This window comes from Canis aureus, chromosome 10, assembly GCF_053574225.1.
Source record: "Canis aureus isolate CA01 chromosome 10, VMU_Caureus_v.1.0, whole genome shotgun sequence".
NCBI lineage: Eukaryota > Metazoa > Chordata > Mammalia > Carnivora > Canidae > Canis > Canis aureus.
Genome location: NC_135620.1, coordinates 32430693 through 32454311, shown reverse-complemented (window position 1 = coordinate 32454311; position 23619 = coordinate 32430693). Strand labels below are relative to the sequence as shown.

At 33.6% G+C, this 23619-nt stretch overlaps 1 protein-coding gene across 35 annotated transcripts in view; it reads left to right on the top strand.

Moving 5' to 3' along the window:
• PTPRD (protein tyrosine phosphatase receptor type D) overlaps positions 1-23619 on the top strand; it is a 2191141-nt gene that overhangs the window by 361211 nt on the left and 1806311 nt on the right. The window lies entirely within an intron of this gene.

Here is a 23619-nt window from a genome sequence, read left to right as displayed (position 1 = left end):
TGTTCAGATGTCTTATAAAATTATTGAGGTTAATTTGAAATTTGGTTATATAAATGAATGAAGGGTTAGAGAACATACATGACATATATTTTATTATTCAAAGCCTGAATCTTGAAGGAAATTACTTACTTTTTCATTTTTTATAGTGTCTTTTATCAGAATTTTTATATCTTTTCTCTTGATGTAAATGCTTTAAAACAATGAATGTTCCCTTTGTGCTGTATTATTATGACTCTGAAATAATATACTAAGTACTTTAATTCAAATAAAGTTTGACAAGTGCAATAACTAGGATAAAAGCTGAGTTATTTTCCCCCAACAATATTCTTTGTAGACAGATCTATGAAAGATTTGCATGTAACCATAATTTTGAAAATGCACATCAGTAATCAAAAATCAACATTTTTTTCTTTTGGCAAATTTAAGCCTTGTTTCTAATTATTGTTAGAGGGAAATATTTAAGCATTCTTTTTGAAAGTAGCAGCCAATTTCCATATCTTATTGTGGCAGTGTTATCTATAAACTGATGCTGACACGTAAATGTACTTGAATTTGTAGGCAGCTAAATATGATATTCATTACCAGTCCCTAAAATGCAAGACAACTGCATTGGTAGTAGCACCATTTCAAATAGTCTAATTGCAGAAAGCAAAATCCTTACTATTAGAACTTGTCGTAATAGAAACACATGAGAAAACATGTTAGGAAAATACGATGAGATTTAAAAATAAAATATTGATTTCTAAATCTGGATCATGAATTAGATTTCAAGTATGTTCCTCTGCCTACTTTATTTAATTAGTCAAATGTCCAATTTTCAAGAGGCCATTCTTTTCTCTTGACAGAGTGATTACTAGATAGTTTGCTCTCACTAATGGTATCAAACCAACAATATGGAAAGGACATTTCAAAATCTACTCTTGACTGTTAATAGAATTTACTACCAAACTTTAAACTCTCCTAGATCCTGCAGATCTTGAAACAAGAGACACTGAGAGCTACCATAACTGTTAGTCACAGAAAAATTCAAGTAAAATAATGCTTTTGTTGTTGTGAAGATCAGAATTGTTTACTTTCACAAGAGGAATGGTCACTTGATCTTTTCTTCCATGGCTAACAGCTATTAAGTTTCCTCTTGTTGCTCTCAGTGCAAGCATAGCAGGGGAGATGAAAGCAAAGAGGTCTTGAAATAATTGTAACCACTCCTCTGTGGTGAAGATTTTAAAACACAGGTTGAATTTGCTGACTTCAGAGTTATAATATTTACAGAAGTAATACCTTGACTTGAAAAAGAAGGAGCACAAAGCAGTAGGAATGCATCACATGATTCAAGGAAACGGGTTTCTAAGCTACCATGCAGTAGTAATACCCCCTTAGGAGTTCTAATTCCCCATGTAGTCTGCACAACTGTGTTCAAGGGGAAATAAAGTATCAGTATTACTAAAGAAGATCACACACTTCTTCTTATGGACAGGGTTCATGTTTGTTCAACTTCTTAACCCCAGTGTGTGACACAAGATTTCTGAACTAACCCACACTCTCTAAAACAATCTCCCTATATGAAAGAACATGCCCTTAGTTTCATGAAGCCATGTCTGATACCATGTGCCAAAGAATTCAGGTCTCTTAAGATACCCAATGGTGGAGATTTAGAATGCCTGTCATCTTATTAAGGGTTCCCAGGTGTTCTGTTGTAAAGAAATCTTGATTTTGCTATGCTTTCCAAATTGATATGTTATGAGAATCTTTCACTTTTTTTCTGTAAATCCTCTTTGAAGTTATGTAGAACTAATGATTAACATGCTCCACATTGGGAAAGTAGCATTTCTTATTTTATTAAGTACCTCATTTTCTTCCATTCCCTAAGTTTCTTTTCCAAGATTTTATTCAATAGTATTTTGTTTGCCCAAATATTCTAACTTAGAGTAAGAAACTACAGTCGTGTAAAAGCTTAATTCTTTATGTATATTCTTTTTTTTTAAGATTTTATATATTCATGAGAGACACAGAAAGAGAGCCAGAGACATGGCAGAGGGAAAAGCAGGCTCCCTGCAGGACCCCGATGTGGGACTTGATCCCCAGACCAGGATCACGCCCTGAGCCAAAGGCAGACACTCAACAGCTGAGCCGCCCAGGCATCCTTCTTTATGTATATTCTTAATATGGAAATTGTGGTTTAAAAATTACCTTGGACTACTCCAGAAAATACTGACTCAGAACCTCAGTCCCCTTATTGCTTCCTTGTAATAGTATTGAACCTTTGCTTGTTACCCCTACTCAGTATTATGACTTCCCATTGCTCATTTTATCTCTTGGCTATATTACTTCCTTTACCATCTGGAACATAACCTTCCTCTCTCTCCTCTGGATTCTAGGGAAGCAACCAAGAGAGAATGCAAATAAATGTGAAAAATAGTGAGATGTGTGAGTTTAAAAACAAAATTCTATAACCACATAAACCAACATTAAATGCGCAAATAATGTTAGGTCTTTTAGGGGGAAATATCTGTGGAAATGACACAAATGTGACAGCAACTATAACTGGGAATAATGCTGAATCTATAAAATGTTGTCTCATAAAATGTTCAGAGTATATGGTAATGCATATGTAAATTATGAAAGTAAAAACTCCACTAAAACATTGTTTATAAGTTACTATGTAGAAATAGATTTTATGTCCAATCTCTTGTCTTGGGATTAACTTTTCAGAGAATTAACAGAGTTTTAATAGAGATCTTATTATTTTAATTTATCTAGGAGGAAAATATTCATAGCTTACCTTTCAATTTTTTGAAGCATGGATCTTAATCATTTCTGATTACATTCAAGTTGCAACATTATGAAATCTAACTCAGAATATATCATTTAGGCATGGAAATTTGAGATGCCACTGTCCCTCTAGGTATATAGATTTTTCACTAATAAGGACAATGGCTAATGAAACTACTTTTAATTTATATAACACCTTTTAATCAAAGATTGAAAAGTTTAATTTTTTAGTAAAGTTTCAGTTGCATTTTAGGCATGAAAAGGAAAATTTTTCCTCTTCGAACAGTTTTGTGTCTCTATAGAATACCAATACAGTTAATGAGTATTTATATTGTGCTCACTATACACCTAAGGATCTATGTTTTAAATAGCTATAACTCCTGCAGAGTTCAGATAAATAACTAATTAGATTAGAAAGATTGTGAAATGAGGATGATAAAGGAGGACGTGGTGGGGGTGCGGCGTGGGAAGGTAGGAGGGGGGAGGAAACAAGTAACTACTTTCTTGAGGTTTTACTTTCTGTCTGATATTGTTCATGTACTTTGCAAATAATCTTTTAAACAATCAGAGTTAAGCATTAATCGTCTATTTTCTGGATAGGGAGATTCATGTTTAGACATGTTAAGTAAAATTCCAAAGCATATGTATTGAGTAATTTGCATAATTGTGTTTCAACCTTAGGTTATTGTTTAAACCACTATTGTAGCCATACAATGGTTAGAGGGGTTGAAAGACAAGAACAGAGAGAAAGATGTTCAGGAGACCAACAGTAATTTAAAAAAAATAGGAATATATATTTCCTAATGTGGTTTATATTTCTGCAATGTTCAATGCTTGCTTTTTGATAGAAAGTATTGTATGACTGAATTGGCTTCTAATATCATTCCACATTTAAGTCTTCAAAATATCTCATATGCCATCTCCCATTTTTAAAGGCTTTTTTTTTTTATTCCCTAACTGGTACTTTCTTTTTCTTATTTGAGCTTACTTACCGTTGGACTACTTATATAAGAGGCAGAATCATCTACGTGATCAATCTCCTTCCCCAAGCCCTCACACATGACAGATGAAATGCCTTCAGAAGGACTATTTCTTATTCCATGGTTTAGTCATTTATTTTTTCATTCATTCATTCATTTATTCATTCATTCATTCATACATCTAACAAACTTGTACTAACCACATACCATTAAAAAACAAATCACTCCTTTTTCTATCTATATCTGTACTTTATAATGAGGAAAAGGGACAGTGCACCAATATTTAAAGTGTAGTGTCTGTGGGGTCACCTAACACATCTTATACATTTGAGACTATCAATGAATATTAATTGAATAGATTTCTTTGTAAGCAATCATTTTATGGAAAATGCTAGTATAATTATGCTTAGGAAATCATAGGTAACATGATATGTTTAAAGATTTCAAATTATTATTTTTACTATCATGTTAAATATGTATCATTTGGCTTTACATAATAACCTCTGGTCATTGTGGAGTTAAATATATATTCATTATCTTTAATGATATATTTGCTGTACACAGCATTCTAAAAAACATGACTAATGTGTCCTAGGAGGAAAATTGATCCAGAGTATATTGAAATCTATGTTTTTCTCTACTGGGGTATGGTAAAATTGCATTTTATTTTTCACTATGTTTAGAGTAGCATGTTTGTCAGAGAAGTGGAAAATGCCAAACCTTAAATAACATTTCTGTTTGGGCAGTAAAGTACATTGTGTTAATGTTATTATATGCTTTCATTAATAGCTTCATTCTTATTATTAATTACTAAGAAACAGGAGGATGAGAAGAGTTCCCAGTATACTGATAATTAAAACAAATTGTGTGATGAACTGTCATGCAGACTTAAAGCATGTGTCTGGAGTACAAACAACTATGCCTAAGCTTAGACAAGTAAATATAGTAGAATCAGTGAGAAAAAGAGTGATTATGAAAGTAGAGCCCTGATAAGAGATGCAATCATTCTAAAATCATTGGTTAATTAAAAAGGCAGCAGACATAGTTTTCTCCCTGTTTTAAACATTGTTTGAATTTCAGTACTTCAGACAGCCTTTTTCACAGAGTACATTACATTTTCAATGGGGGCTCTACAATTTGAATTAATTTGAAACTAATTTATAATTTTGTCTTTTGATGAGATGATTCCCTGTTCATACCCAGAATAATAAGAGGGACTTTTATTCCTTTTTTTAAAGAGTTTATTTATTTATTCATGAGAACAGAGGTGGGGGCGGGGGGGGAGTGCGGAGACACAGGCAGAGGGAGAAGCAGGTCCCATGCAGGGAACCTGACCGGGAACTCGATTCTGGGTCTCCAGGATCACGCCCCGGGCTGAAGGCAACGCTAAACCACTGAGCCACCCGGACTGCCCTTTTATTCCTGTTCAATGTAATAAGTAGCTTTGGTATGAAACAAATCCACTTTGACCATAAGCTCATATCTCTGTGCCTCTATCTCTTTAATGTCATTGAAACTTGCTCTGCTGTGTTCTTATGGCATGCACTTCACTATATTTGAAAAGTTGCATACAGAATCCTGTATCTAATAGACATTTATTAACCATCTATCATGTACAGGACATGGTGATGGGCGCAAGGGGTGTAGAACTGCATTAATCAGTATCTCTGCTTGGAGGGAGATTGCGGTTTAATGAGGATGCCTTGAAACAAATATTACAGCACATTGAAAGGAGTAAAGATGTAGCTTAAAGAATGTACTTAAAGAATGCAGGAATAGAGTGACTAATCCTCTAAGAACTAAGTAGTGATTCACAGAGAGATTACTTCTGATCTGAGGCTTAAAGAATGAGTGTGATATCAGTAGGTTACAACAGTGAGAGAGTATAATGATCAGCGAGGGCTCTCTATGTCAGTCTTATGCCATGCACTTTACATTAATTCATTTATCCCTCCCAAAACTCTTACATAGCATCATTATTATTCCAACTTAGATAAGTAAACTGTAGAAAGCTTAACATACCCAATGTTACACAGTAAGTGATAGAACCTTGGTGCAAATCTAAAGTTTTATAACTTTAAATTTATCAATTTGGTGCAAGGGCCTGAATCCAAATAGGAAAAAAAAATCAATAAATTGACAGGACATAAGGACAGGCATACATGTACAAAGTCTTTAGGATTGGGATTATAAATTCAAAGACTGGATGACTGGTACATATGACTCCTATATATGAAATAGGAGGCTAAATTTAGAGGTTGGAGCCAGAGTTGGAATTTTATATGCCAGGAATTTGTAGTTATTGTTGTTACTACTACTATGCATGGTCATTGATGGGGAAAAGATGTATATCTTTTTGTTGCTGTTGTATTTTATGGGATTTCTGAAAGAAACTGTGGTAACAGTGTGAAGGGTAGATCTTACTGAAAAGAAAGCCGAATATTGGTTAGATACCAGTTAACTGGAGCCATTGCAATTGTATAGGTGGGAGGACATTAATGAGGACTCATATTAAAACAGTAAACACAGGTCTGCAGTATTAGGGATATCAGATCTCACGAGTAAAATATACCTTATGATCAAATCTCCTTAGCCAGGAGGAATTTTTGTAATACACAAAGTAAACAAAGTAATAAACATAAAAAAACATTAACATTTAACATGAGAAGAAAATTAAACCTGCTCAGAAACACAGCCTTTTCAGCTGTGGCCAAATGCTTATCCAAGGCAGACTGTAAATGTGGAAACCATTCAGTTTTCATAATCAAAGGAAACTATTATCCTCAAACCAGTGACCTCAAGAAGAAATAAGCATGACATTAAAGAAGACTTTCTTTGAATAACTCCCTCTCCAAGAGTGAATACATACGCTTGGATTTTTGAAAGGTATAAGGCTAAATCGTTTATAAAGTGTAAAGGGACAGGAGAGACTAAATTGCCTCGGGCTGTGAAAATGGAAGCCCTAGGTTAGAGGCAGAAATTTGTATCAACTTTTAAACTTTCCATTTTTGAAGCATATCCATTTCTCTCTCCCCCACCACCCCATCTCCCTCTCTTCTCCACCCCCTCTCTTTTCTCCAGCACAGACATGGTGACATTTTGTATATTCTGCCTATTTTCTGCTAGAGAAACGTTCTGTTATGGCAAGTCTCAATCAAGGGTATAAAATTTATAGCCATCAGCTCACTTAATTAGAGGTAAATTGTACTGTTTCCTCAACCACTAGAGAGAAAAATGTCCATTGATCCTATCTAAGTCCCAGAACTAAATATTCTTTTAAATCAAGTAAATCCTCAAACCAATTGATTTTATATGATACTAAAGAAGCAGTATGTTATAATCAGCATCACAAAAATGATTTTGGATTCAATTCCTGTCTTCAACACTGAAGTAAAGCTGCGTTCATTTCTATTTTCCTCAATGAAACAGAGTGCCTGGCACATAGTAGGGACTCATATAAATGTATGTTGCTCAAATAAATGAATACTGGTCTAATGTTTTGATCCATCTAAATCACAGTAGCCTAATCTGCTATGAGGACTGATTGACTATACATAAATCTATCAAAAACGAGTCTTGGTACTGCTCTAGTCTTGTGCCTTATTAGACCTAATAGAGTCAGATAGCTTCAATATTTTAGCCTACCATTATTTGCTGAAATGAAATTCTATATGGAAGTTTAAATAAATAAAACAAATGAAAAACAGCACTTCTATTATTGAAAAGAGGTTAGAGGACTAAAAATGAGTCTGTTTCTTGTCCTAATTTCACCACAACCAGACATAGGATCATAGGATTCTGGGGAAAAAAAAGCAATTTCAAAGCTAATGGTAGAACTATATATATATATATGATATATATATATCATATATATATGTAGATACTATATATATATGTAGATACTATATATATGTAGATACTATATATATACTATATATATATATATTCTAAATTGATTATATTCTTTTTATTCTGTTTCATATTTTCAGATTTTCTCCTTCATAGATTATAGTTCTAAGTCCAGAGCCTCTTTTCCCTTACATTGGCTTCTTTAGCCTCATACTTTAATGCAGACATAAAAACAGCCTTGCTGTTTAAATAAACTTCTGACAAGGTATTTCAATTTGCCAAAGAGAAATATAGCCATGGTTTCATTCACCATTAGTTATGATAAATACCTGACTTCTGTCAATTTACCTTCATACATAATGAGTTTTACAGTTTTATTGTAGCATATTTGACATGCAAAGAATGCCCCTATTTAAAGCATACAGTTGGATAAATGTTAACATACATATTTATATATTTACCATATCCACATTAAGATAATGAATATACACATCACCACCATAAGTTTTGTTTTTTGCCTTTATTCCCTTCCTCTCAACCTCAGGCAAACACTGATCTGCCTTTTATCACTATATAGTATTTGCATTTTCTAGAATTTTGTATGAAGAGTATCATGCAGAATGTGCTGTATTTTTATATCTTCTTTCACTCATTATTTTGAGATTTACCTATGTTTATGTATAAATAGTCTATTGCTTTTTATTGTTGAGCAGCAGTTCATTGTATGAGACACTACAATTTGTGCATCTCTTAGTAAAGTTATCTCTGGGCATTTCATTTTTTGATTCTTTTTTTAATTACATTATTTTGCAATTTTAGTCCTCATTGCTAATATATAGAAATAAAGTTAATTTTTGTATATTGTTCTATTATTGAGAAATATTCCTAACTCCTTATTAGATCTAACTTTCTTGCAAATTCTTTAAGTGACAAGTGATTGTATTGTCTGCACACAAAGTTGATTTTATATCTTCCTCTTCTATCTCTATACCTTTTACTTTCTCTTGTCTTATTGCTTTGGCGGGAACCCCAGTACAGTAGTCAATAGAGATAATGAGAGCAGACATCCTTTCCTTGTTCCTAATCTCACAGTGTAAGCATTTAGTCTTTCTTCATTAAGCAACACTGTTAACTAAAATTTTTCCTAGGTTTTTTTTAATGATGTTGAGGAAGTTTCTCTCTGTTTATATTTTGTTGAGAGTTTTTATTATGAATGACTTTGGGATTTCTGTTAAATATGCTTTAATGCATCTTTTGAGATAATCATATTTTTTTCTTTTTTGTCTATTAATATGGTGAATTATAGTAGTAGATTTTTGCATGCTAAACCTACTTTAAATTCTTAACATAAACCCACTAGGATATGTTGTATTTTCTTTTTGGTTTTACAGATTGCTATGGAATTACTAAAATCATTTTACCAATTTTACATCTGTGTTCATTAAGAATGGAGATCTGTAATTTTCTTTTCTTGCGATGTAAAGAAGTTTCTCTCTTACCTGTTTAACACTATAGGTAATATTTTATAATGTACTCTTCAGTGCCAGCTTGTATTCTCCTTTTCTGGGCTTTACACATTTGTTCTCACATTCCTGCCCTGAAATTCTTATTTGTGTAACATTTTAACATTGTAAGCATTCTCTGAACTCAGAAGTCATCCTATTTCCTATGGACTCACACCACTAAACTCTCAGCAATGCTAATACATAATAAGATATTCAAACCATTATGACTATTCTGCTATAACAGCTATACTCAATCCTATTATACCTGATGCATTTTATTTTTGGCATGCATTTTGTGATTACTCTTTCATTATCTGAAATGAAACATAACTACATGAATAGAATGGTGCAATGATAATGTAAAGGAGACATAAAGAGGAAGTAATTGATAATGAAACAATTACATTTATTTTGTTTTATTACACGTGGTTACTACTATGAAAAGCTAATGAAATAATCAGATGTCTGTGCCTATTTACAGATTATCTTTAATATCCAGCTACAAATTCAGATTAGTTACAGTGTAACTCAAACATCCTGAGTAGTATTTCCCTGTAGGTAACATGATTATGCCTAATGGAAAAAAATTTGGTTAAAAAGAAAGCTTTTCTATGCTTAATCTTTGCTTGATTTAGGCAGAGATTACTTTGTTATAAATTCAGCATATACATAAAGTGCTCAAAAACATTCTATGTCTAAATTCCAAAGGGTGTTAAAGGTTAGGCTCAGGTAACTATATTATTTTCTTCCTCTTGATAATGGAGATTCCAAACAATAGAGTGTGGTAGCTTTCTTTGTTGTGCAGACTATCCTGAAAATTGCAGGACTTTCCTAGCTCTCCTTACTGAAATTCCAATTTGCCCTAAATCATTCTGACAAACACATGGTCATCCAGGTTGTCAAAATTCTGTCTCGAAGGAGACACTGCTTTTGTTGATATTCACTGGAATAAAGTTTAAATTAGGGCAGCCCTGGTGGTGCAGCGGTTTAGCGCCGCCTGCAGCCAAGGGTGTGATCCTGGAGACCCTGGATTGAGTCCCGCGTCAGGCTGTGTGGAGCCTGCTTCTTCCTCTGCCTGTGTCTCTGCCCCCCTCTCTCTCTCTGCATCTCTATGAATAAATAAAAATAAAATCTTTAAAAAAAAATAAAGTTTAAATTAAAAGGACATTTGAACCTACATTACTGAATTATCCAATTTTGATCATTTCTTCAAAGCTCACAATTAACAAATTGAGTTTTAAGAAGTGTATTTCTAGATGTAATATAGTTTGCTGTATATTGTTATACAGTATTTTTAGATTAGATTTCATTTTGTATCTACATATTAATCCCATGATTAGGGCACCTAGGTGGCTCAGGTCATGATCCCAGGGTCAGAGAACCAAGCCCCGTGTCCGGCTCCCTGCTCAGCAAGGAGCCTGCTTCTCCCTTTCCCTCTGCTGTTCTTCCTGTTTGTGCTCCCTGTCTCTCTCTGCCTCTTTGTCAAATAAATAAATAAATAAATAAATAAATAAATAAATCTTTAATTCTATGATTATAGATAGGTGCATTAGCCTCTTTGAGGATCCTGATGAATTTTAATAAATTTAAAGAAAAGTACATGCATTTGATATTTAACATTAAAACAACTGTGTCTCAAAAAAAAAAAAAAACTGTGTCTCATGTGAAGTAATAACAATATTACATCCAGGACCAGATATTTCTATTTTAGAATTAGACACCCAGATTTTTAAAATAGCTCAAAGTACTTGATTCCTTCCCTATAACTGATAGACAACAATGTTGTAAATGCACATTTTAAAATATATTTTTAAAATCAATCTTTTTTTAAATACAGTGAGCTCTCATAAACTCTTCAGAAATGCCCCTTTTAAGATAAGATTTTTTAAATCTCCTGAGAAGTATTTTGTAGTTAGATGTCTGGTCCCACAGGCAAACTGAAATTACAACGGTGGTGCTCTGTTGCATCACTTTCTCCCCTCATGGTAATAGGACTTTCATTGGCTCTCTGGATCTTTTTATAAGGTTTTAATGACTGAATGGTCTAGGAATTTGTTAGAAGTTGAAGACAGATTTGAAACAAAATTAAATTTAAATATTAAAATATTGTACATAGTTACTGAATTGTGCCATATCCTAAAATAAAACTATATTATAAATTGTTTTTAACTAAAACCTGTAGGCTTATAAAATAGAGGCATTAAATAAGTTTGAGAGATGTTATAGTTGATCTTACATGTGGTAATAGATTTTCAATGTATCCTAAATGCCTGAAGTTTCCAAGTGCTAGATTTTGCAGGCGGGTCTACCATGTAGGAAATATAGTCACTAATATATGTTGTGTATATTTTTCAAAGTGAAGTTCTAAGGGAAACCTAATAGGCTGCAAATATAATAGAATATGCTGGGAAATGCAATTATGAAAACTGTGGTAGTCAAGTATGCAAATTATGTCCATCTGTTGAACAAAGCCCTTGGGATAATATGGCATTGGTGGAGAAAAGTAAATGATTTTTTCCAAGCCTTCCTGTCAGAAGCTATGCATTTAAGCCTAACTGTGAAGATAGGAACCTCTCCTAAACATTTTATTAGGCCATAATCTTCCCCTGATCTGAATGACTTAGCAAGCCCAAAAGATAGATCAAAATCTAGAGTAAAGTCAGGCCCGTTTGTTTCATTACATCTGCACCAAACTTGAGCCAGTTCAGTCTCTCAAATGGCCTTCGCAATGTCTTAACTTCCTGGAATTTTTTTGTGGATTACAGATGTATCTCTAAATAGATGTATCTTCCAAATAGACAAAGGTTAGGGCACAAAATGGGCTGTGGAATGAAATCTTGCTCTGTTACAAAACTGACTTTCAGGGGTGCCTGAATGGCTCAGTCACTTGAGCATGGGACTCTTGCTCACAAGAGTTCAAGGAGTGATCTCAGGGTCCTAGGCTATGTCTGGCTCTACCCTCAGCAGGGAATTTGCTTGAGAGATTCTTTCCCTCCCCTCTCTCTTTGCCCCTCTCCCTACTTGTGCTCGTTCTCTCTCTCCCTCAAATAAATAAATGAGCAATAAATAAATAAATAAATAAATAAATAAATAAATAAAATAACATCTTTTTAAAAAATGACTTTTAGGGCAGTATTAGTAAGGTAATACTAAGGAAGGGTAAGGAAGCTATCATAATTTAGTGAGAACTCATGTTGAATCAAACTCTCCTTTTCTATTTTCAGGTAGGCTAGTTACTGGAGCCACTATGGTTTGAGAACAAACACAGACTCTGAGTGTCTGGAATGCACTAGAATAATATCAAAAGTATATGACAGTGTACCAACATAAGGATCAATTTACTTATCTATTAAGTACCCTTATTATGGGGCATTTTAATATTAAAATTTCAAGAGCAATTGAGCTCATTAATTACTTAAGCATGCATATATTGTTGGGATACATTTGCTCTTATGGAGTCTATAAAGTGAAGTAACCTGTGGATAAGAGAGTTTAATGACAATTGATTTTTCTCACATGTAACACATGTTACGAAACTCTTAACAGCTCATGAGTGTTGACTACCAGACCAGCTGGTGTTTGACTCATTTGGCAGTTCTTTTTTGTGCCTGCATTTGTTTTCCTGCAAGAGTCCAGAAATAGGCTTAAGTGATATCACCAAGTATCTCCTAATTTTAGATTTTTCCACATGTGCTGGTTAATGGTCAAATAGGATACCATAACCCTCCTAGTTCTGCCCACTTTGACATGAGTTGCAAGCTGTACTCTTTAATGCACTAAATCTCTCTGGTGTACAACACAGGGAATTTTTGCTAGGAAATGGAACACATTGATGATTGTATATAGTTAGTCCTAATACATTTTCACTCACCTAAATTATTTCACACTGAGTTGAACATGATCTTTTACATTGCACTGTCAAACTAAGGTCATGCAAGTGCAGAGGCTTTGTCGAAGAAAAATGCAATCCACTAAAGTATAATCCTTCACTAATAATCTCCAATTAATACTTGCAATATTTAAGCTTCTTACAAATAAAGTGATATATGTTCATTTTTAAAACAATCATAGCAAATATAAGAGGGAAAGGGTAAGAGATAGAAAATTAAAATCACTGATAGTCTCAATATGAAAGATTATTTTAAAATATTGAATAATGATCAATTCTAAATGTTTCTGTAAATATGTATTTATATCTATTTTCACACTGATAATAATATATGTTGCCTTAAGGTCTTTTTAATGATCTAGCTATATTATAATCTTGTTTTTAAAAATTAGAAAAACATATCAAAAGTCCTATATAATGAAAATTTCAGACTTTCAGTAGTGAGTTTCTTAATCTCCCAAACTGTATTTAGAAATCTGTTATGATAATTGAAATCTATTTCAGTTTGATTCTTTTTATTGCTGACATAAACAATTAGTAACTTCTCCACTGAACTGCAACTTGATCCAAGAAGTAAGATAGAAAATTTTGGTCATTTATTTATTCAAAGTTAAGAGCATTTAAAAATACTTATCAAAAAATTCAGAAGGACTATTACTGAACAACAATTTTAGGATTGCAATTCAGTGGTGCATTTCCAGCAGTTTATCTGTCTTCCCTTAAATTTCTTAAATCATTGTGTAAAATGTTAATTGTTCTTTGTTTAATTTTTTTGTTGTTAAATTTTAATTAGTTTGATGATGCCATAACCTAATCTTAGCTGTAAATATAAACAAGTCCTTCCTTTATAAGAATTGGATTCTCCAGATCAATGAGCTAAAAATAAGATTACATGTTAGATATAATGTGGAAAGTGGGAGAAATATATATGTCAAGAAAAAAAAATATCAAAGGTTAGATTTTGGCTGGTTTAAGGACCAGCAAAAGCTATCTGAGTATTCCCATAATATGTGTTTCCTGCATGTGTTCTTTATATGTCCTTTTTAAAAATGGTTGTGTAAGATGATTATTCTAAGATTAAGAGGGATCTTCATATATTTTAGAGTTAATACCTTTTCTCAATAGAAACATATATTGTCTCTAACAAAGATATGCATAGCCAGATGTTACCCAACACAGTTAGAAGTTAACATTTGGTACTTTACTAGCAAGACATATCCCATAGCAGAGATTCAGCAAAGATTTCTAACACGAAAAAATTTCAACTTCATATGCAGTCTTTTTCCTCAAGGCAATTCCATTCCTTCAGCCTTCTATGATAATGGTGCATTATTCCATCCAGTTTCTATCTGTTATGATTATTATAAAATAATTCTGCATTATATCCACTTGTATTTTTAAATATCGAGAACCTTCTGTATCTAAGAGCTACACTGGGATACAATGATTAGCAAGATACAAAAGATCATTATGCTATAATAGTTTTACTATTTTGTTACACACTGACCTCTAGATTTCAAATATTTGATGGAGGTGGAATTTGAATGTACCTCACAATAAAGAGGTGCTAGGTGAGACATTGCAGTGGTATTTGTCCATGAGATGCACAGGTCTGGTCCACTTCAACAACCTTAACATAGAATTATGACCATGTGGATCATTATTTTTGTTCACTGTCTCTCAGTGCTTCTCGAAGGGAAATTCCTGCAGCATCAACATCAACTGGAAATTTGCTAAAATTCCAAATTTTGGGACTCCACTTTAGCCCTTCCTTATCACCTTGGGATGGGGCCAAGTAATCTCTGTGTTAACAACCTTCCAAGGCAAATGATTCTCCTGTGTGGTAAAGTTTGAGAACTACCGGTCTATAGTAACTAACAATATTATCTTGATAACAATCTAAAATGGTTGTAAGTATTAAAGTGGTTGTTTCATAATTCTCTAATAATTATAATTTGAGGCTCTAGAACACTTTTATTCTGAAGACATCATATCACCATCTTCATTATTTTTACTGCATTTTAATGATGGTACTGACAAAACCATGTGATATATTTTTTAAAGAGTTTATTTATTCACTCATGAGAGACATAGAGAGGCAGAGACACAGGCAGAGGGAGAAGCCGGCTCCATACAGGGAGCCGGATGTGGGACTCGATCCCAGGACTCCAGGATCACACACTGAGCCGAAGGCAGATGTTTAATCGCTGAGCCACCCAGGCATCCCAAAACCATGTGATATTAACCAGTATCTATTCTTTGCACAGAGAAAGTGTTAAATTCACTTCCATCAAGTTTAGCCTTAGTAATATAAAAATTTTAAGCAGCAAGACACCTTCTGTATTCACTGGTATTAATCATTAACCTTTAAATATAAGATAACAGTATTCAAATGGATATTTTAATTGAATATTTTAATGTCTGGTATAAACACTGAGTTTTATTCTTTGTAAGATAAATGGTTAGACTGATTTAGTAATTTGATAATTAAGTCCCTACTAAGAGCAAGTCTATATGGAGGAGGCTGTAAAGTTGAATACATTATCTGTATCTTCAAGAACTTAGTTTAATAGCAGTTATGAAATATAATGCATAACTCTATAATGTGAAGCAATATGTGGTATATTTAATAGGAGAAGCATACATATACTTCCCCTATTAAATATATCACAGAGCTACACTGCATAGTGTATATATATATATATATATATACACACACACACTATGCAACAAAGGGAAGAGAAACCTCTGATCCTGACCTTCTGAGATGCTTTATGTTGAAGTGGACATTTGGATGAAGGCCACTGAGCTTAAGCAGTTCATTACAGTTTAAGAAGCATAACAAAGTAGAGAAGGGTGTTCAGGAAAAGGAGAGCACATAAGCAAAGGAATGGAGGGAAGAAAACCTAGCACATTGTGTTCATAGAGTATCAAAGAATGAGCCTCATTGGAAATCAAAGTATGTGCCTAGAATAGTTGGAGATATGCCTCAAAACTTGTTTTGAGGCCTTAGATAACATAATAAGGAATCCAGTTAGAAATTTGTAGACTACTAGAGTTTAAAGAAGGAAAGTAAATGAGGCAATTGAATGTATAAACACACATCTATTTTTCTTATATAGGATGGATTGGAAGAGAAAGAAGTTTGAGGAAAGTTGATCAATTAAGAATTGTATATAATTCTGGTCTAAAGAAGTAGAAATTAGACCCTGAACAAGAGAAGGAACAGAGTCAGGGCCAGGGCAAGGGGAGACAGCATAACAGAATTATTGGGTATTATAACCCCAAAAGTTAAAGCGAAGGGGCATCTGGGTAGCTGTCCATTGAGCATCTGACTCTGTATTTCGGCTCAGGTCAAGATCTCAGTGTTGTGACATCCAGCCTCATGTCAGTGTCTATGCTCAGAGCAGAGTCTGCTTGAGACTTTTTTTCTCTCTCTCTCTCCCTCTTCCCCTCCCCCTGCTCGTGCACACTGTCTCTCTCAAAATAAAAAAATGAAATATTTTTTAAAAGTCTAAAAATATTCACAGTATTGAAAAATAATGAAGAAAGATATTTATTTATATTAACTATAGGAGGGCAATGTTCCCAAAAGGAGAAATGATGAGTTTATTTGGGGACATGCTAATGCAGCTTTGTTACAGGGACTAACAGGTCTATAGGCAGTTGACAAAATGAAACAGAGGCTTGGAGAATGGAGAATGGTTGTAGCTAAATAAAAACATAGGGGAATTGCCTATTTGATGCCCATTAATACCATGTGTTCATAAAACTGAATCTCTTTCCAAATGAGGTTTTAGTAATTAATCCATTCCTTTATCCAATAACTCTTTATTAAACTCTCACTATATGCCAGACACTATTCTAGGTGCTGTGGCTACAGCAGAGCATTGCCTTCATGGTGCTTATGTTCTAGATGGCCATTAAGAATAAAGGGACATTAAAAGAATACATATAGGCATCATTTTGGTTTTTCTGAGACCTCTTCCTAGAGCCAACCATTTTGTGTCTGAGGTATTGGTTCAAATTATGCTCCTATTTAATGTCCAAGTATTTTTAAATAGACCATGTTTTAGATTTTCTACCATACCAATCCCCAGACTGAGCATGACATCATCTGAAAAATTATCTTAAGGTTTCCCAGTGTTCTTTCACATTCATGACAGAACTAATAATATCTCTCTGCTGAACTGTAGATTTTATGGGTAGCAAAATCCTTTTTGGCAAGTAAAATATAATGAAAAAAATCTGTCCATTTCTTGGTAAACTATTGCTCATAACTTGGCTTTCTTGAACAAAAATGTTCATATTTTTTAATTTGATTTTTTAAAGGAATGAAACCAAAAGGAAAAGAGACAGAGATCTCAAGCTGTCGGGCTTTGAAATTTTGGCAGATAATTATTGTCTCTGAACAAAATTGTTGGATGAGAATTCAAAACATCCTCTTCTTTAGCCCTGTACAGACATTCATAATACTGCCTCAGAGGACACAAAACAGTGAAGGACCCAGCTTATGCTGCAGAGAAAATCATTTGAAATATTGGCATGCAAGCAGAGAAAATTCTGGTGACCCCTGTGTTCATCCAAACCACTCACTTTCATTCTTAGACCTCAATCACTATCATTTCTATGAAACTGACAGAATTTTCAGCATTAGTATGCAAATGAAGGCACTGACAGTAGCCACTCTATTTATTTTCCATGTACTCTCTAAGCCAGGATTCTGAAAGGCTTCCAGCAATTTAATACACAACACCTTCAATGGATTCAACTAAAAACAGTCAACCAGCTCCACATACACTGGAGTAGTCTGTTGAGACCTTGACATATTCCTGAGGATTGTTATGTTTTAAGTTTGTTAAATGCCACTGAGGAAATTTTTTTTAATGAATAAAATTGTAGTGAGGCAGAATGGAATGTCTAAAATCTTTGTTTCCATTTATACTCTTTCGAATCACATAAAATGTATGGCACATTTGACATTTGAGCTGTAAGATCAAATGGAAAAGGTTGGCCCTGTTTTGTGTGAGCTGAATTTCTTTTTTAGCAGAGCAATTAAATTGTCTCTCCAATACAGACTACTCATTGCCTATCGGTCTGTTGTACTCTTCTGAGAATAATGAAAATTGAAATGGGATACAGATTATGATAATGGAACTAAAAAGGAGAGGAAGCAGAAGGATTTTACTCCTCTTTTTTTTTTTTTCTTTTTTCCTTCTCCTTAATTCTAAGGTAATTACAAAACTCTGGAGATGTGAATATCTTTATTATGTATGCAAAACGCCGCCATCTGCTGGAAGCATACTTTGCAATCCTTCAGGGCCTGAATATGAGAAAAACCTATTAGTAAAAGTGATGCTTTGTTGTACTGCTCCTTTACTCAAGTGCCAGACTTTTCTTCGGTGTCCCAGGAGCTCTGTTTCTAAGAAACTAAAAGGGAAGTGGGACACATCTAGAAAGAGATTTGATTTCATCTAGCCTCCACTGTCATATTCTCTTTCTACTAATGCTCTAGAGCAGAGGATTATTTCTGGATTAGTGGATGCTCCAGTTTTCTCATTTAGAATATTCCTTCTTATGATTTGAAAATCAGAACAAATTAAGTAACTATGAATGGCTAACCAAAAGTCACTCATTAAACAAGCATTTATTAAGCACTTACTGTTTGTCAAGTGATTTGCCGAAATGCTGAGGATACAGAGAGGGAAACACATAGGCACATACATGCAAGCATAAACATACACAACTGTGTGTGCACCCATTTACACACATACACACACCTGCACATAGACACTCCAGTTCTACTCTCCAAGAACTCATTATCTCATTCAGCAGAGTATATAACAATTATCTGAGATTTGCAATCAGTATGATAACAGGATGCCCTTTAATACTTGGCTTAGGTTTGTTGTTTTTTATTTTTTAGGTAATTTAATTCTTTTTTTTTTTTATTTTTCTACCCCTTACTCAACCTCTAGTTATCCTTTCCAATGAACCTTTCCATTTTTTTTCTTTCTTTTCTGAGACTTCCTCCCCTCATAGGCTCTCACCAGTCTTGCTTTTTTCTTTCTCATGTTTATCCTTTCTTATCTCAATCTTAATTTATTTTTCCTTTTTCTCCTTGCATAAAACTATTCATTTCTAAATCACACTTGTTTTAGGAAATCCAAAATCCAGGTTAGAATCAACTGATACTTATGTTTTTTATTTCACTTTCAGTAAGAACTAGAACTTGCCAGATTTAGCTTGTGAAACTTCTCTATCTCAGGCAGTGTTCTCTGTCTCAGTCTCTGACCAGCAGCCCCAAACTTCATAAGCATCCCAAAATAAAAATAAATAAATAAACGAACAAACAAGAGAACCTTAGGCAGATAAGATCTGATTACCTCTCAAGATGTATGATAACCTAGACTTATTAGCATCAGTATGTAAAATAAGCTTTAAATACTAGAGTCATTCTGGGCTCAACAGTACCTTTCTACAACTGATCCAAATAAGTAACAAATGATAGAAAACTACAAGCTTCTGTTATATTTGGATATACATATTGAAAATGGTTTTATATACTATGTTTAACTTTAAAACAGTACAATAGATTTAAAAAAAAAACAACTAGGATGAATCTGTAAAGAACAACAACGAAAATATTTCGAATTTAAAAACTGAAAATAATTGGACTTCACTCAGTGTTAAGGACATATTAGAAAGAAGGAAAAGAGGTTTAAAGCTCAAGGCCCAGAGAACTACAAATACATCTCTCAGATCCCAATACTTCATGAAGCTTTCTATGAGTAGAACCATGTTAGTGTCAGGAAGGAGTTCTCAAGGTTACACATCATATTAGCCTGCTAAGGCTGCCATAACAAAGCACCATCTTACTATTTAAGATAAAAACTGAGTATCTTAAATAACAGAGATTCATTGTCCCACAGTCCTGGAAGCTAGAAGTCCAAAGAGAGAGCAAGGTGTTGGTGGAGTTGCTTCTTCCTGAGGGTTGGGAGGGATAATCTTTTAGGTTTTTCCCTCCTACCCTTTGGCAGCTTGCTAGAATCTTTGACATTACTTGGCTTTTTTAAAAAATATATATTTTAATTGAAGTTCGATTTGCCAACGTACAGTATAACACCCAGTGCCCATCCCGTCAATTGCCCTCCTCAGTGCCTATCACCCAGTCACCCCATCCCCCCGCCTGCCTCCCCTTCTGCAACCCTTGTTCATTTCCCAGAATTATGGGTCTCTCATGTTTTGTCACCCTCTCTAATTTTTACCACTCATTTTCCCTCCTTTCCCCTATAATCCCTTTCACTATTTCTTATGAGTGAAACCATATAATGATTGTCCTTCTCTGATCGGTTTACTTCACTCAGCATAATACCCTCCAGTTTCATCCATTTTGAAGCAAATAGTGGGTATTTGTCCTTTCTAATGGCTGAGTAATATTTCATTGTATGTATAGACCACATCTTCTTTATCCATTCATCTGTTGATGGACATAGAGGCTCCTGCCACAGTTTGGCTATTGTGGACATTGCTGCTATAAACATTGGGGTGCAGGTATCCCGGCATTTCACTGCATCTGTATCTTTGGGGTAAATACCCAGTAGTGCAATTGCTGGGTCGTAGGTAGAGTTGTTGAAGATGTAATTAGTTGAGGTCACGTAGAGGTTGACTGAGGCCCCAATTCAGTATGAATGGTGTCTTAAGAAATTTAGACACAGGCACATATACCAAGAGACCACATTACTTGGCTTTGATGGCTCACCCTGATCTTTGCCTTTATCTTTACTTAGTGGTCTCTTCAACAACTACATCTTCAGCAACTCTATTTATGATAAGGCTGCATCCTAAGATACTGGGAGTTAGGATTCAAATATAGGAATTTTAGAGGATACAGTTCAAACCATGACACACAAAGACCCCCATATAACCATTACAAAGTCCAGCACGGTAAGTGTAGGTAACATTGAAGATGTTAGCCCTTAGTGGACAGTGAAGGCCACCAAGGGCTTGTGTCTATAACTGAACACACTGAAGTATACTCACCACATAAGTACTATCTGTCAAGTCTTTGAGTAATGCCTTAGTGTGTAAATAAAAGATACTAGTATGGAGAGCATAACGGGGAAATTGACATGGACTGTTCAGATACAAAATGGGTTACCAGCCATGGGGAAACCCAAAATGTACACTGGTAAATTAATTAGAGAATATTAAAACTTGTGAGTATAATTAACAATTATCTTTTCTCTTTCTGATATCACAGTCATTGCTTAAAATCAGTTGGTACTGATGTCAGGTATCCACAAAATATCAAACCTAGTTCTTAGTCTTTGTGAAATGTCAACTATTGAAGAATTATGTAAGAAGCAATGCCTCTGTTAGTGTGTTCACATCCCTATAGTAGTCATTATTTTATAATTATAGTCTGAAAATATTATCATGTAAACTTAACTGAGCATTATAATTTGAGAATATATATTTGAAAATAAAGTGATGTTTATATAATATGTGCATGTATATATACACATGCATATGCATGTGAGTGTGTTTATAGTAAATACAATAACATTTATTATAAACATATGTGCATGTGTGTTACACATGGTGATATATATTTATTTATATGTGTTATATATGAATACATAATATATAGAGAATTTCTAGTTCTATGTAATATAAAATGCATGTGTAAATATATATCATATGCAAAATTCTGTCATTTACATAGAGAAAATGTGTGTGTGTATATATGTGTATATAAAAATATATCCTCTTCATTTTAGTTTTTAGTTTTTTTTAATTTCCCCCTTTTTTTCAAAAATAAATGCAGAATTGATCATAGGATTTATGAAGAATTTTAGTTTTATAAAAATTATGAAGAGTTGGAAGCTGATGATAAATACTTACTGTACTCTAGGAGTAACTAAAATCACTTTTCTTATATTTGTAAAGTAACTTCCTACATAACATGCTTAGCTTCATGGTTAGAGTTAACTATAGCTGTTAAAGTTCTATGACACATTATAGACTAATGCTCATTATTATCCAGGTTACAATCAATATTAAATCTAAAGGCTGACTAATGTTGAGTGTTCAAATACAAAAATACCCTGTGGATATAGCAATACACCTTCTCAATCCTGAATGTGACTTCCCTCATTGCCTTAAGAAAACAAAATGGTAAACAAAATATTCAAACGTTAAAAGGAAACCTTCCTTGAGGTTTAATATTGGACACAGGCCCATTACTTGAAGAGTAATTTCCATAGATGTTCAGATCTCTTCTCTTCCTTGAGAATGAGTCATGTTCTAAGATTTCATTTGAAAGCAAGGTACTTAGAATTTGGGTTATTTCCCCCCCTCCTTTTTTTTTTTTTTTTTTTTTTTTTAGTTTTAGATTTAGATTTAGTAGATTTTGAGAAACCCAGAATCTTATTCAATCAGAGTAAGTCTAAAAATACAGCAAATGATCACCTGTATTACAAACAAGAATTTTCCCTTTAGCCTTTAATGAGTCATAGCAACATGAACAATTTCTAGATTCCTCTGAATGGCCAAGAAGGGTTTGCATTATTTCTAAACTATGAAGATTTGATAATGTGTAAGGAAATATCTTGTCAGTCTACACCAGTGGAGGGCCAGGGAAGGCAAGTATTAACCCTGACCTCAGGCAGAAAAGAAATGCCCATATTCTCAATCATCTATTCCTTTACTCTTTGTTGAATTGGTGTCTTCCATCTTGCAGACATACTAATAATCACAAATGTTGTGTAAACAGGCAAGTAAATAAAAACACTAGATTCATCTTTTTCCTGAGGCTGTTGATAGCTAGGAGAACAAGAAAGGATAAAGGAAAATCATGTTGGATGCTAATACTGGATTAAAGATATGGACTAGTCTCCCACGCAGCATTAAGGAGGAGTTCCTTACTCCAAAAGCAGAGAGAGGTGGTAAGACAAAGTAAATTAGGCAACTGATCTCTGAGTCAAACCTGGAATAGCTTTACCACTGCAAGATTGCATGGGAAATTTAAAATTATGGGGGGAAAATAATAATTTTTAATTATAAAAATGAAATAATTGTACATGAATATAAAAGAGGTCATAAAGCTGTTTTAAATTATTTCTATCATTATCCTCTGAGGTAATTTGACCATTCATTTGTGTATTTGTGTAATTCTGTACAATATGTTTTTAACTCAACATTATTTTTGACCTTTCATTATTTCAGTAGTTTTGTAGGAGCTACAACTCTCTATTCACCATACCATTTTTCTGTGGAGTCCTTCTAAACATTTAATCTCAATTCTTTTGAAGCACATTAGACGACAGATAATGATAATAATAAACAAAGTATAGATAAATGATTTCCACATGAAAATATCTCTTCAAGTATGATGTAAAATTACTTTGACAAATTAAAATATTAGCTTGCATTTTATAAATTTTCCTGTAAACTTCTTATGGTAGCTGATATTGAACTTGATAACATATAAAATATGAATATTAGATATTATCACTGCCTATTACTGATAGAATAAAGTTTTGATAGGTTGGCTAAGTGTATTTATTTTTCATTAGTCCTTCAAAACTCTATATTCCTTATATCTATTTCCTATTCTTACTCC